Below are 8,147 nucleotides of genomic sequence, written 5' to 3' on the forward strand. Positions count from 1 at the left end.
GTAAGCTGTAAGAACAGAAAAAGCCTGAAAAAATACATTTGAATGCCCCCCCCCCCAAAAAAGTAGGAATCTGGGAGCTTTGGGAACAGTGGGGAAGCATACTTGCCTTAACAAGACCCTCTTTTATTTTTCCAGCTAAAAGTCTTCTCAATCAGATAACCATGTTGGTGTAAAAACTAGATGCTACCCCACGTTCTGTTTAGCTGCAAGCCCCATTCGAGAGCTTGGGAGCTGCGACACAACACCATCCAAGATCGCCTGGCTAGAGCCATCCCGCCACCCGTGGGAAAGGTTGGCATAAACTCCGCCATCTCCAGAACTGACAGCCGCCTATGACCGGACATTGTCATCACCAACGAGGGCCAGAAGAAGATCATTATGGTGGATGTCGCAGTGCCCTTCGAGAACAGGACCCCGGCTTCCACAATGCCCAGGCTCGAAAGATATAGAAATATGCCCCTCTGGCTGAAGCCTTGAGAGCTAGGGGTTACCAGGTCCAGACACATGCACTGTTCATCAGAGCCCTAGGCGCACGGGACCCCTGTAATGAGCAAGTGCTGAGAGAATGTGGAATCGGTCAACGCTATGCTCAGCTGGTGCGGCAACTCATGGTGTCAGACGCAGTCAAGGGACATCTACATAGAACACCTCCATTGGACATCAGCAATACCAGAAGGGATGAGCTGGAGTATCGATGAGAAGCGCCGTCAGGAAAGTAACAAATACTTTCCTCATGGATTGTATTTTCTAAACTGACAGCCAATCTAATTCTCAATTACTGAGGGACAATCTCCACTCATTGACATATTGTGCTTTCCACAACCAGGGGCGGCTCTAGGAATTGCGCTGCCCCAAGCAGGGCGGCACGCCGTGGGGGGCGCTCTGGCAGTCGCCGGTCCCGCGGCTCCGGTGGACCTCCTGCAGATGTGCCTGCGGAGGGTCTGCTGGTCCGGCGGCTCCGGTGGACCTCCCGCAGGCACGCCTGCGGACACTCCACCGAAGCCGCGGGACCAGCGGACCCTCCGCGGGCACACCTGCGGGAGGTCCACCGGAGCAGCCTGCTGCCCTCCCACGGCACGCCGCCTCAAGCACGCGCTGGGGTCTGGAGCCGGCCCTGTCACAACCAAATCTCTGTACAACTTTTCATGAGTGATGCACCTGAGTATTTGGATTCTAATATCTAAACTGTATTGTTAAATCTAGTCACCTAAATTTGGGTTATTGCTGATTATGCACTGTGTATCATAGACTTTAAAAACAAACTTTGTGTTTGTGGATAATCTAAGTGCTATACCCAGATGTGTACACACTCTTTTCCCAACCTCTGTATTATATTTTTTTTTAACATTGGCTTTAATAAAGTTTTTAAAAAATGGGACATGGTGTCAGCATGGGAGATGACGCAGGTGAAGAATGTTTATTTAAAATAGGCAATGCTTTAGAGACATGAAGGGGAGATTAAAGTCACTCTTAAAATGCAAAAATAGAGAGATTTTGGTCATTCCTCCCCCTTAAATCCTTCAAGAAAGTCAAATGTACATATATTGCAGCTTTAATTAGTGGAAAGAAATACTAAAGCTTGCCTATGCAAAGCTGTAGAATCCTTAAGAACTCCATGTTTAATTGCTTCCCTATATTTTCTCAAAAACTGACTTTTTTTTGGTAATGGCTGTAACATTTTCTCCCACTGTGACCCTATTTCCAGGGCCTGTTGGTTATTTTATTGAAAGCAATAGCATCTAGTTTATGAAAAGAATTGAGCATGGCTTCAGGCTCAAAATAGTTAAATATTGAGTAAGTTAACGTCCATAGGAAGAGAGGCTGGTAGTTTAGAAACAAAAGCTTTCTCAGCCAGCCACTCTTAATAGACATGAGCAAAGTGGGGACTGATCTGTCCTTAGAGAAACCTTATTGACATCAGGGCCACCTGAAGTCACTGCATCAACTGTTAAAAATGCATCGTGTGTGTGTGTGTGTTTTCCTGGCATGGGTGGCTTTCAAACCAAACTCTGGCTGAGAGATTTGTAAATGGTGGATTGTTTTGGGTGGGGGAGAATCCGAGTCCTACCATGAAGAATACAAAGGTATCGTAAAGCAAAAATTTCCAGAGGACAAAAGTGACACTGTACTTTGAGGAATGGACATGAGCAACACATCTCGAACACCAGTTATGGAAAAGGTAACTCTCTTTTCTTCGAGTGATTACTCATGTGCATTCCACAATAGGTGTGCATGCTCGCCATGTGCACCAGTGCCAGAAGTTTTTCCCCTAGCAGTACCCATAGGGGAGCACCCTAGCAACCCCTGGAGTGGCGCCTCCATGGCATAGTATAAGGGGTGCTGTGTGCTTCCCCCACCCTCAGTTCCTTCTTGCCGCCAGTGAAGGTGCATTGGAACTGCTCTGCTTCAGTTGGCTGCAGCTTCCCTCTTGGACTCTGTTAGTTCAGAGTTAGTAGTACCTGTAGTTAAGGTAGTTTAGAGTTAAGTGCGCCCTGTGCCCCAGGCTTTGTCGTATGACACTTGCAAGCGGCCAATGCCCATGAGTGATCTGCACACAGACTGTTTACGCTGTCTGGGGGAAACCCATCTCAGTGATCGCTGCAAGATTTGCAGATCCTTCAAGCCTCGGACCAAGGAGGAGTGGGACATGCAGCTCTGAGCCATTTTGATGGAGTCGGCCTTGACCCCAACACCGTTACACTGCTCCAAGTTGGCATTGTGGCGTCAGTGCAGTGTGACTCTTTGGTGCCTTCCATCAGTCAGCACTGCTCCCCGTCCGCAGGCATTCCAAAAAGGCTAAGACACCGGAGCTTGGTGCTGACGAGGTTGATGGGTCCCCCGTTTGAACTGCTAGCTACATGCTCCTGGTTGCACCTCTCGTGGAAGGTAGCCTTCCTGCTAGACGGGTCTCAGACCTCAGGGCCCTGACCTCTGAACCCCCTGTACACGGTGTTCCATAAGGACAAGGTCCAGCTCTGATCACATCCTTCGTTCCTCCCCAAGGTAGTCTCCGCCTACTATATGGGTCAGGGCATTTTTCCTGCATTCTGTCCCAAGCCCCATGCGTCCAGTGAGAAGTGCTGCCTCTACATGCTGGATGTGAGACAGGCTCTAGCTTTTTACCTGGAACGTACAAAGTCGTTCAGGAAATCCTCGCAGCTGTTCATCGCCTCAGCCAAATGCATGAGAGGTTGGCCATTCTCCAACTGGATCGTACCTGTTATGACCTGGCAGGAGTCCCCCCGCTGCCAATTGCGAGGGCGCACTCGACTGGGGCGCAAGCCTTGTCGGCCCATGTCCCCATTCAAGACATTTGTAGGGCTGCCACATGGTCTTTGGTTCACACATTCACCTCACATTACGCAATCCTCTTCCAAACCAGGGAGGACACTGGGTTCGGCTTGGCTGTACTCTGTCCTGACTGTCTGTGAACTCCTACCCACCTCCAACAGCTCCCACTATACCTTCCCAGGCTGCAAGAAGACATCACAAACCTCCAGAGGTGAGGTGGGACATTAAAATGTCAAAGAAGCAAGCACATGACCCAGGTTTGATTTGAACACACAACCATCTGATCTGGAGTCAGATGCACTACCATTGCACCACAAAGTCACTTGTTTCTCTCAAAGCAAATCACTACAGCTTATTCTCCCTCTCCCACCCTCCCCACTTTGCCTTTGTAGCTGGAATTGGGCAAAGCCTGTTTCCCCCGTCACCACATACAATGGAGAGTACAGAGAGGGACACGGCCCCAGTAGCCATGGGAGGCAGCTCTTTGTGCCCTCTTCATTCCAAAGCTGGTCTTTGCCATGGACATTGGGTGCCCATAGCCAGGGGATTCCTGGCCCTGCTGGTAAATGCCATATTAAGCTCTGAACAACAGGGAGGGCTGAGGCTTAACACTGAAACAAACTTTTACCCACCTGAAGCCTCCCTGGCCTTCTGAATTCCACAGAGCAAGGGAGGAAGAAGCAGCCAGACACCACAGCTTACCAGCCCCTGCATGACAATCTTTGCTCCAGCTGCATGCCAGGAAAGTACAGCTTTTTGCCCAAAAGCCACAGTCCAGAGAGAGCAGAGCTGGAGAAGCAGAGAGCATCACAATGGCAGTGAGGAGAACACAAACACTTCTCCAAACCAGCAGAGCTTGGAGAAGACTCGAGGTGTCAACGCTGAGCTGGGAGTGCCCAGTGTGCTGACCAGGAACCAGAGCTGGCCAAGTGAGATTTCTACCCCTGAGCCACCAATGTTCTACACAGGACCCTTCAGCCGCCACCTGAAGGAGGCCAAGGAGTGAATGTCCCTCCCTCACACAATTTCAGCTCCTCACACCAACTTCATTCCCAACTCCTGCTGCTTGTCAGTGCAGGCTGGGCACATAACGAGGCGCTGCCATTAATGCTGGGTCTGTTTGGCAAGGGAAGCTGGTGAGTTAGTAGAATCACAAGGGGATTTAGGGGTACGAGAGGGTGAAATGGACCAAAAAAACAGCATGCCTCCCCTCTAGCAGAGGGCATCTCTGAGCCCACAGCAGCTGCCCTGTGGTTGTATTGCTGTGACTATCACTTTTACCTTGCATGCCAAAGGTTCCTAGTTTGAGACCAGGAAAAAGCTTTCCTGCTTCGGTCTTGAGCTAAATGCACCATTTGCCACTTCTTAACAGAAAGTTGCAGCCTGTCAGATCACATTCTGGTGACCCAGGAACTGCTGTCAGGATCCCTGAACACTCAGGTGCTTTCATTTCAGCAATTACAGCTTTCAGGGCTTTTTACATCTGCAACCTGTTTCCTCCTCTGTGCTAATGAGACTGAGCTAACAGCCTGCTGGTGAAGCTGTCTGATTGTAAATGAGGAGAGAGGCAAGGTGGGTGAGGGAATATCTGTTGGTGGATGGGAGAAGGTTTTGAGCTTCATGGAGATCTTCCTTAGCTCTGAAGAGTGTTGGCTGGAGTCCCAAATGCCTGTGAGGGCTTTCTTTCCCTTTCACTCTTGCCCTAGCAGCCCACCTTTTGAGTTAGCCTAGGATTTACTGATGCAGATATGCAGTTATTCATTTATGAATTATTTCCCAGCCAGCTGATACAAGTGCTTGCTTTTGGCTCAGTGGGGTGATGGGATAGGATGACCTCACTTCCCAGCCTGAAAGACTGGTACCTTCACCCCACCCTTTGTGCTCCTGCCCACCTCACAAACACTGTGAGACAGTGGGCAGGGATGGTGTCCCTAGCCTCTGTTTGCCAGAAGCTGGGAATGGGCGACAGGGGATGGATCACTTGATGATAACCTGTTCTGTTCATTCCCTCTAGGGCACCTGGCATTGGTCACTGTTGGAAGACAGGGTACTGGGCTAGATGGACCTTTGGTCTGACCCAGTTTGGCCGTTCTTATGAGATAGTATCATGAACCACCAAGGTGGGGTGTGAGTCAGGGAAATTTTAAAAACCAGAGAACAAAGCAGCAGAAGAAAACACACAATCTTGGTGTGATTTGAACACACAACTTTCTGATCTGAAGTGAGACATGCTACCATTGTGCCACAAGGTCATTAATGTTGCTAGTTTGCCTCTGCCCTCCTGGAGAGAATCTCCAACATGTACTCTCTGACCCCATTAGCCTTTATGGCTAGAAGTCAGGCAAAGCCCTTTCCCAATCACAGAAAACATGAGAGGGTGTGAAGAGACACTGACCACCATTAGAAGCAGCCCTTTGTGCCCACTTCTCCATTGCAAAGAAGGTCGTGCTTGGTGCCCATGACTTGAGGATTCCTGGCGCCTTCAACCAAATCCCGCATTACACACTGAGCCACGGGGTTAATACAGCATCCAAACTGCACTAAACCTTTACCCAGCCCCAACCTCCTTCACTCCACAGGCAAAGGGAGGAGGAAGAAACAGCCAGACCACCACAGTTCAACAGCACCCCATCAATAGTCCCTGCAGGAGGCTCTTTGCTCCAGCCACATGCAGGCAGGAAAGTACAGCCTTTTGACAGACGACTTGGGGCAAGTCTACACGACAAAACTAAATCAACCTAAGTTATGTCAACGTACAGCCATCATAGAAATTAAATCACTTTTGCCTGTCCACTCTCCGCTCCTTGTGTCAGCAGCTTGTGTCCTCACTAGCAGCACTTGCATCGATGCAGAGAGCAGTGCGCCGAGAGTAGCTATCCCACTGTGCAACTTGCCACCATCTAGCGCAGGGTATTTTGGGAAGGGTTTGCAGTGCCTCATGGGGGCAAACTCACCATAAGTTCTGCTTCTTCATTGAAACTCACAGCTAGTCAGATCATGTCCCATTGGCACAGCAGCTGAATTTGGGATGCCTGAACTGTCATGTGTTGTCATGTCAGTAATCCAAACCTTCACAGCTGTTCACATGGGTCTGCCACGTACATTCTGAAACCAGTAGCATTTGCTCCATCTTCACCAGGAGCAAACAGTCCAGGGGAATGAGGGCTCAGTCAGCTAGACGTTGTTTGAAGAAAAGAAAACATTCTCTTGAGACCATGCTAGCAGAGTTGCTTGATTACCTCGGTAACGCTAACCACCCCGGTGAGGGTGACAAGAGAAACTTTTTCCTGGAAACCAGCTTCCACTTTTGCATCTCCCTGTTCGGTTGGAATTCCCGCCAGTGACACACGCTCGCCTTTTTCAACTGAGTGCAACATTGTCTGGTCACTGACTAGTTCAGCCCCTAAAGCCGTGTCCCCACAAAACTGTCCCAGCTCCTGATTCGGAAAATAGCCATGGTCACCTTGTCGGCAGGGAACACTGATGAAGACCTTGGCTTTTGGCACCAATGCCCTAGGTGACTGAAGAACTGTATTCAGGGAGAGCAAGGAGAGTCTGGCTTCCCATCCTACGAGCCCATCTGGCGGAGGAGAGGCTGGCTTTCTGGTAGGCTAGCGACACAGTGTGTAAGGCATCTGCCCGTAGTGCAGGTGCAATTCCTGTCTGGCCGTTTTTCTTTCCCTTCACTCCTGCCCTCTCAGCCTGCCTTTGAGGTTAGCCTGTTGTCTACTGACTGACAGATGTAGTTATTCATTTATTGGTGTGTTTCCCACCCAGTTGATACAAGGGCTAAGGGATGCCAGTGGAGCAAACCCTCTCCCTTTTGGCTCAATGGAGCAATGAAAGAGGATGACATCACCCTGGCATGGACCAGCTATGTGAAAATTGGTTCCTTCGCGGGCCCCGCCCCCACTGTGAGAAGGGAGCTCAAACCTCCTGGGGTGGGAGGCAGGAAAATTAACAAAGCAGCAGCACAGGACTCTAGCATGATCTGAGCACACAGCCTTCTGATCTGACGTCAGACATGCCACCATCGCCTCACAAAGCCACCTTGTGACTTATAGAATCATAGACTTTAAGGTCAGAAGGAAACATTATGAACATCTAGTCTGACCCCCTGCACAACACAGGCCACAGAATCTCACCCACCCACTCCTGTAACAAACCCCTAACCTATGTCTGAGCTATTCAAGTCCTCAAATCGTGGTTTAAAGACTTCGAGGTGCAGAGAATCCTCCAGCAAGTGACCTGTGCCCCAAGCTGCAGAGGAAGGTGAAAACCCCCCAGGGCCTCTGCCAAGCTGCCCTGGAAGAAAATTCCTTCCTGACCCCAAATATGGCAAACAGCTAAACCCTGAGCATGTGGGCAAGACTCACCAGCCAGACACCCAGGAAAGAATTCTCTGTAGTAACTCAGATCCCACCCCATCTAACATCCCATCACAGGCCATTGGGCATATTTACCACTAATAGTCAAAGATCAATTAATTGCCAAAATTAGGCTATCCCATCATACCATCCCCTCCATAAACTTATCAAGCTTAGTCTTGAAGCCAGATATGTCTTTTGCTCCCACTGCTCCCCTTGGAAGGCTGTTCCAGAACTTCAGTCCTCTGATGGTTAGAAACCTTCATCTAATTTCAAGTCTAAACTTCCTGATGGCCAGTTTATATGCATTTGTTCTTGTGTCCACATTGGTACAGAGCTTAAATAATTGCTTTCCTTCCCTGGTATTTATTCCTCTGATATATTTATAGAGAGCAATCATATCTCCCCTCAGCCTTCTTTTGGTTAGGCTAAACAAGCCAAGCTCTTTGAGTCTGCTTTCATAAGACAGGTTTTCCATTCCCCGGATCA

The sequence above is a fragment of the Mauremys mutica genome, chromosome 13, assembly GCF_020497125.1.
Source record: "Mauremys mutica isolate MM-2020 ecotype Southern chromosome 13, ASM2049712v1, whole genome shotgun sequence".
In the NCBI taxonomy this organism is placed as follows: domain Eukaryota; kingdom Metazoa; phylum Chordata; order Testudines; family Geoemydidae; genus Mauremys; species Mauremys mutica.